The sequence below is a fragment of the Sciurus carolinensis genome, chromosome 6 (assembly GCF_902686445.1).
Source record: "Sciurus carolinensis chromosome 6, mSciCar1.2, whole genome shotgun sequence".
NCBI lineage: Eukaryota > Metazoa > Chordata > Mammalia > Rodentia > Sciuridae > Sciurus > Sciurus carolinensis.
The window spans coordinates 135,128,969-135,136,943 of NC_062218.1; the positions used below are offsets into that span (position 1 = coordinate 135,128,969).

Sequence of the window (7,975 nt, forward strand, 5' to 3'; positions counted from 1 at the left end):
AATTAAAAATTCAATAGAAAGCATCAATAACAGACCAGCCCACCTGGAAGACAGAGCCTCAAGCAATGAAGACAAAATATATAATCTTGAATATAGAGTTGACCATGGGAGAGAAGATGTTAAGAAACCATGAACAGAACTTCCAAGAATTATGGGATAACATGGAAAGACCAAATTAAAAATTTATCAGGATGCATAAAGGCATGGAGATACAAACCAAAGATATGCACAAACTTTTAAATGAAATAATATCAGAAAATTTCCCAAACCTAAAGAATGAAAGGGAAAATCAAATACAAGAGGCTTACAGGACCACAAATGTGCAAAATTACAACAGACCCACATCAAGGCATATGATAATGAAAATGCCTAGCATACAGAGAAAGAGAAAGAAAACTCAAATTGCTAAAATTCATGATGAAAAAAGGAAATATCACTATGGACACAACTGAAATACAGAAGACAATTTGAAACTATTTTGAAAATTTATAATCGAATAAAATAGAAAATCTCAAAGACAGCAACAAATTTCTAGAGACATATGATCTACACAAACTGAATCAGGAAGATGTACACAATTTAAACAGATCAATTTCAAACAAAGAAATACAAGACTCCATCCAAAGCCTACCAACCAAGAAAAGTCCAGGACCAGACAGATTCTCAGTCAAGCTCAACAAGATCTTCTAAGAAGAATTAACACCAACACTCCTCAAATTATGCCATGAAATAGGGCTGGGGATATAGCTCAGTTGGTAGTGTTTGCCTCACAAGCACAAGGCCCTAGGTTCAAATCCCCAAGACTGCAAAAAAAAAAATTATTCCATGAAATAGAAAAGGAGGGGACCCCTCCAAACTCATTCTAGGAGGCTAATATCACCCTGATACCAAAACCAGACAAAGACACATCAAGGAAAGAAAACTTCAGACCAATATCCCTGATGAACATAGATGCAAAAATTCACAAAATGTTCTGGCAAATCACATACAAAAACATTGTTAAAAGATAGTGCACCATGATCGAGTGGGGTTCATCCCAGGGATGCAAAGTTACCTCAACATACAGAAATCAATAAGTGTATTATATCACATCAATAGATGTAAAGACAAGAATCATATGATTATCTTGATAGATGCAGAGAAAACATTTGACAAAATACAGCATCTCTGTATTTTGGTCATCATGGTCATCATGGTCAAAACACTAGAAAAACTAGGGATAGTAGGAACCTACTTAAACATTGTAAAAGCTGTCTATGCTAAACCCAAGGTCAAAATTGTTCTAAATGGAGAAAAACTGAAAGTATTTCTTCTAAAAACTGGAACAAGACAAGGATGCCCTCTTGCACCAATTTTATTCAACATCATCCTTGAAACTCTACCCAGAGCAATTAGACAGAAGAAATTAAAGGGACATAAATAGGAAAAGAAGAGCTCAAACAATTTGATGATGACACAATTCTATATTTAGAAGATCCAAAAACTTCCACCAAAAATGTTCTAGACCTAATAAATGAATTCAGCAAAGTAGCAGGATATAAAATTAACATCAATAAATCAAATGCATCTCTATACATCAGTGATGAATCCACTGAAAGAGAAATTAGGAAAACTACCCCATTCACAATAGCCTCAAAAAGTGAAATATTTTGGAATTAATCTAATGAAAGAAGTGAAAGACCTCTACAGTGAAAACTACAGAACACTAAGGACAGAAATTGAAGAAGACCTTACAAGATGGAAATGTCTCCCAATGCTCTTGGACAGGAAGAATTAACATTGTCAAAATGGCCATACTACCAAAAGTATTATTCATATTTAATGCAATTCCTTTTAAAATTCCAATAACTTTCTTCATAGAACTAGAAAAAGCACTCATGAAATTCATTTGGAAACATAAGAGATTCAGAATAGCCAATACAAACCTTAACAAGAAAAATGAAGCAAAAGCCATTGCAATACCAGATCTTAAATTAGCTTACAGAGCTATACTAACAAAAACAGCATGGTATTGGCACTGAAACCAATACATAGACCAATGGAACAGAATGGAAGACACAGAGACAAACCCACAAATATAGTTATCTCACACTAGAGAAAGGAGCCAAAAACATACATTGGAGAAAAGATAGCCTCTTCAACAAATGGTGCTGGGAAAACTGGAAATCCATATGTAATAAAGTGAAATTAAACCCCTAACTCTTACCCTACACAAAAATCAAATCAAAGTGGAACAAGACTTAGGCACAAGAGCGAAGACCCTGCACCTCCTAGAAGAAAATGTAGGCCCAAATCTCCATCATGTCAGCTTAGGAACTGAATTCCTTAACAAGACTCCTAAAGCACAAGAAGTAAAATCAAGAATCAAAAAGTTGGATGGAATCAAACTAAAAAGCCTCTTCACAACAAAGGAAACAATCAAGAACATGAACAGAGAGCCTGAATAATGGGAAAAAATCTTTACCACATGTACCTCAGATAGAGCTTAATCTCCAGTATATATAAAGAATTCAAAAAACTTAACACCAAAAAAACAAACAACATAATTAATAAATGGGCCAAGGAACTGATAAGACAACTTCACAGAAGAACAAATACAATCAACCAACAAATATATGAAAAAATGTTCAAGATCTCTAGCAATTAGAAAAGGAAATCAAAACTACACTAAGATTCCATCTCACTCCAGTCAGAATAGCAATCATCAAGAATACAAGCAACAATAAATGTTGTCAAGGATATGGGGAAACGGTACATTCATACATTACTGGAGGGACAGCAAATTGGTGCAACCACTCTGGAAAGCAGTATGGAGAATCCTCAGAAAACTTGGAATGGAATCACTATTTGACCCAGTCATTCCACTCCTAGGTTTATACCCAAGGACTTAAAAACAGCATACTACAGTGACACAACCACATTGTGTTTATACCCACTTAATTCACAATAGCTAAGCTACGGAACCAATCTAGGTGCCCTTCAACAGATGAATGGATAAAGAAACTATGGTATATATACACAATGGAATATTACTTGGTCATACAGAAAAATGAAATTGTAGCATTTGCCAGTAAATGGATGGAACTGGAGAATGTTATGCTAAGCAAAATAAGCCAGTCTCAAAGAACCAAAGGCCAAATGTTTTCTCTGATATGTAGATGCCAATTCATAACAAAGTGGAGGCAGGAATAGACATAGGGGAGTGAAGGGAGAGGAGAAGGCATGGGTTAGGAATGATAGTAGAATGAATTGGACATTACTACCCCTCTGTGCATATATGATTACATGACCTGTGTAACTCTACATCATGAACAACCAGACGAATGAGAAGATATACTCCATTTATGTATGATGTGTCAACATGCATTCTACTGTCATGTATAACTAATTAGAATAAAAATATATTTAAAAAATTTTAAAACTATCCAGAAAAAAAAGAAGTGAGGAGCCAAAATAGTATAAGAAAGATCAACTTATATACAACAAATGACAATAATAGAAAAATTTAGTATCAAAAACACAAGATATACAGAAAGCAACTATAAGACAGAAGTGAATCCTTCTTCCTCACAGCAAATGTAAATGGATTAAATTCTCCTATTAATAAGCAGAGATAGACCCATTAGCTAAAAATAAAACCCACCTTCATATCCTAGTATATGAAGAATACTTAAAAGTAGAGACAAACTCCCTGTAGTCATATACGAGTAACTCTAAGAGTATTGGAACTACCTTTAAAATAGGGGGATGAAATATCTGGACAAATTATATCAATGACTACAAGTTAAGATGAAAAAAGGTATGACATGTATATCTAAGTATATACAATATGGTGTAGTTATATTAATATTAGGAAACAATGTATAGCAAGAGAGAAAGTATGTCCCAAAATAGGGAAATTTCAGAGTGATAAAGTATAAGATAGATAGCATGATCCTGAGTGTATGCACACCTAAAAAGAAAACTTCAAAACATACAAAAGAAAAATTTACAGAAGTTAAAGCAGATTTTTATTTTTAAAAATCTGCCTTCTATCGGTGAATGATAAAACAACTATAATACTGAAACATGAAATGTAACCTTCCTGATTTCTCCCTTGAAATTGGGAACATGGTAAAGAGGTACACTCTCACCACTAATATGGAAGTCCTAACCAATCCAAAGAGAAAAGAACAAAATTTAAAATTTAAAAGGAAAAGATATAAAGCTAATCCTATTTATAGATCATATTACTTTCTATACAGAAAATTCACAGAAATTTACAAAAAACAAAACAAAACAAACAGAACACACAAAACACTCCTAGAAATCAGCAAGGAAACATTTCCTCAGAAAGCTTGGAATGGAACCACCATTTGACCCAGCTATCCCATTCCCTGGCCTATAACCAAAGGACTTAAAATCAGCATACTACAGAGATACAGCCACATCAATGTTCATAGCTGCTCAATTCACAATAGCCAGATTGTGGAACCAACCTAGATGTCCTTCAATTCATGAATGGATAAAGAAACTGTGGTATATATATACAATGGAATATTACTCAGCCATAAAGAATGATAAAATTATGGCATTTGCAGGCAAATGGATGAAATTGGAGAATATCATGCTAAGTGAGATAAACCAATCTCAAAAAACCAAAGAATGAATGATCTCACTGATAAGCAGATGATGACACATAATGGGGGCTGGGAGGGGTTGGTGTTTAGAGTTAGGGTTAGGTTTAGGGTTAGAGTTAAGGAAGGTGGCAAGAATGGACGAAGGAAGGACGGTATAGAGGGAAAAGAGGGGTGGGAGGGGGGGGGTGGAAGGAAAAAAATAACAATGAATCAAACAACATTACCCTATGTAAATTTATGGTTACACAAACAGTATGCCTTTACTCCATGTACAGAGAAACAACATGTATACCATTTGTTTACAGTAAAAAAGAAAAAAAAAAGAAAATCCAGCAATTATGCAAAAAAAAGTTTCCCCTTCTAATATGTCATTAAGAAAATAAAAAGATGAGCCACAACCTATGAAACACTTGCAAAAGCTACATTTGATAAGTAGTTATACATAGAGAACCCTTCAAATGTATAAAAAAAGAGAACAAACAACCAAATTTACCATTGGGTAATGAACTTGAACAGACACTTTACCAAAGAAGATATGTGAGTGGACAATGAGTTATTGAAAAGATACCCAACTTCAAGCATCCAGTTCTGACCCCGGGGCAGCAGTCTCTCCACTTGCTTGTCCACACAAGTATCCTCTCCTGGCCCTTCAGGCCCCATGCGGTGGCCACCTCCGAGATTGTTGTGAGGTTCTCGGAAATCCAAGGCTGCCTGAGGTGCAGCCAGCCCTGCCCTCCACCCTCCCTACCAGAAGACCAACATCCATGGTAGCACCTGGTGGGGAAATGGTCATACTTCCAGTGCCCGCTGAAGTCACTGTGATCTTGTTAGATATCGAAGGACATTTTATTTCCTTACATCAAAGAAATGCTAAAGAGTATCTGCAGACACATTGGGAAGAGGAGGAGTACCAGCAGGATGTCAATCTTTTGAGGAAACAGGTTGAAGAAGATGCCCACCTGGATGGGTTTGCACCAAACCCTGCAGCATCTGGGAAGGGGATGGACGACCCACAGCAGATAATGTGTGCTGGCAGATGACTGGACAAAAGTCCACAGAGTTCAAACAAGTGCAGGGCCACATGTGGAGGGCAGCATTCACAGCTGGGCCCATGAAAGCAGAGCTCTTTGAAGATGTCAGTTCCAGCAGTCAGGAAGTGGAGAGAAGCTGGGATGAAGGTATATATCTATTCTGGAAGTGTAGAGGCTCAGAAACTATTATTTGGGCATTCTTCAGAGGAAAATATTCTTGAGCTTTTTATTAATACCAAGATTGATACCAAGATTGGACACAAAGTGGAGAGTGAGAGTTTTAGAAAGATTGCAAACAGCATTGAATGCTCAACTAACAACATCTTGTTTCTAACAGATGTCACTTTAGAGGCCAGTGCTGTGAGCAATCAGATGTGCTGGTAGCTGTGGTGGTGAGACCTGACAATGCAGGATTAATAGAGAATGAGAAAATTTACTACAGCCTCATCACATCCTTCAGTGAAATGTACCTGCCTTCCTCAGCATAAAGGAAGATTTCTACAGAAGACCAAACTGTTCCTCAGAGTTGTCTCCCTTGTGTCTAGTTTTATTCTAATGGCAAAGTAACTTACTTATATATACATACATATGTATGCAAGTATATGTATGTGTATGCTCATTAATTGTCATAGGCACATAAGTGAGAAAAGTCTTCGGTGAAAACAAAACTAATTTAAAGATGCTTTATACTTAGAAATACTTTGAGATCATAACACTAACCCTTATTGAGGGCAAAGTGTAGTTGATAGAAGAAAATCAGATCAAATGTATTATGATTATCAAATCCTATACCAAAATAAGAACTTAATTTTGAAAATTATTCAGAAGCCTATTATTTTAAACTTAATTTTGAAAATTATTCAGAGGACTATTATTTTAAATACTGGAAATACTTCTTAATAATTCATTACCCTTGTTTAATGGTGAGTTAGAAGCTTTGCAACAGCTGTATTTCAGATTTGCCTCCTTTGGTACAAAAGATAAAAGCATTTGTTTCTTCTCCAAAGAGCAAAATTAGGAAAGAAAACTCACTTGAGGTCTTGATCAGTCAAGTATTTGTTAATTAAGAAGAAACTTACCAATCTCATGGCCGCCACAGCCAGAACTTGCTTATCAATAAAAAGGTATGCTGATATAAAATATGGTTCTTAATGTTTAACAAAATGTATTCTAATTCTGTTCATTGTTACCAATTGCCTTTCTAACTTTATCTTAGCACGGTTTAAGAATGTATATTAATTGCTATTTAGTATTTTTTAAAACAAAGCTTTGCTAAAATTAGTTCATAACACCAACAAGAGCCCTAAAATATAATATTTTCTGTGAATATAGGAAATGTAAATTTTATAACAGTATTATTCATCCTGGTTCCGTTTTAATAGGATTCCATGTCAGTTTTATGTTGTGATTAATAAAAGCATTCTCTTCTTTCAGTTTTATAAAAGTTCCTGAACTATACCACGTCATACCATAATCAAAACAAACTCAGATTGAAGAAAAAATTTAAAAATAAGAATGTTATTTTAGCTTAGTCTTAATTATGGGTACAATGTATGTGTTTTAATGGAGTACCAGTGGAAAAAAATCATTAACTAGCATTTGAATTATGTATATATATGTAGTTACTATTTCATCTGGGTTGTAAGCATTCAGTATATTACTGGGGTTTCTTATATTTTTGAGAGTCTTATATTTGAAGTGTTATGGCAAGATCACAAGAAATCACCAAGTAGATCTTCAAACAGGAGACCGCAATGTCTTCATTCACCAGCTGGCAGGACGGAGGGGCAGGCTGCAAGTCCACACCCTTCGATCCCCTCCAAGGATTACAGTACACCTTCTTACCATAAGTAGCACATGTCAGTACATTAATCATACACGGCTGTTGCTACAATAAAGAATGGTTACTAACATCTAGACAATCATTTTCTAACAGGGTACATTGTCTAAGAAAAATGGGAACCAAAAAGAGAACAATTTTACACCGTAAGAATTGCCATTATGTGTGGCCACACATGCTATGCTAGGCAAATACTGATGGGTACAGAGGCAGAGTTTTCTCATGGGAGAAGCATTTCCTACATGACATGGACTCTCAGGGTAAAATACAGTCTGTTTGGCCATTGTCCATATAGCCTGACCCGTAACAGAAGTATATCAGGAGGCAATTATTTTCCTAATGAATCCTGGAGGAATAATTTTAGGATGCTTCAAATAAGGAAAAGGAAATAGGCTTGCAAATATGAGAGGATAGGGGATACAAGTGATTTTATGTTGATAATTTTGATCTTCTAGTAGCTAATTTAAATATCTAAAGACTACAAA

At 35.3% G+C, this 7,975-nt stretch overlaps 1 pseudogene; it reads left to right on the top strand.

The window, feature by feature from the left end:
- The first annotated feature begins 5,404 nt into the window (after window positions 1-5,404).
- Window positions 5,405-6,138, top strand: LOC124986427 (enolase-phosphatase E1-like; annotated as a pseudogene).
- Window positions 6,139-7,975: the final 1,837 nt, after the last annotated feature.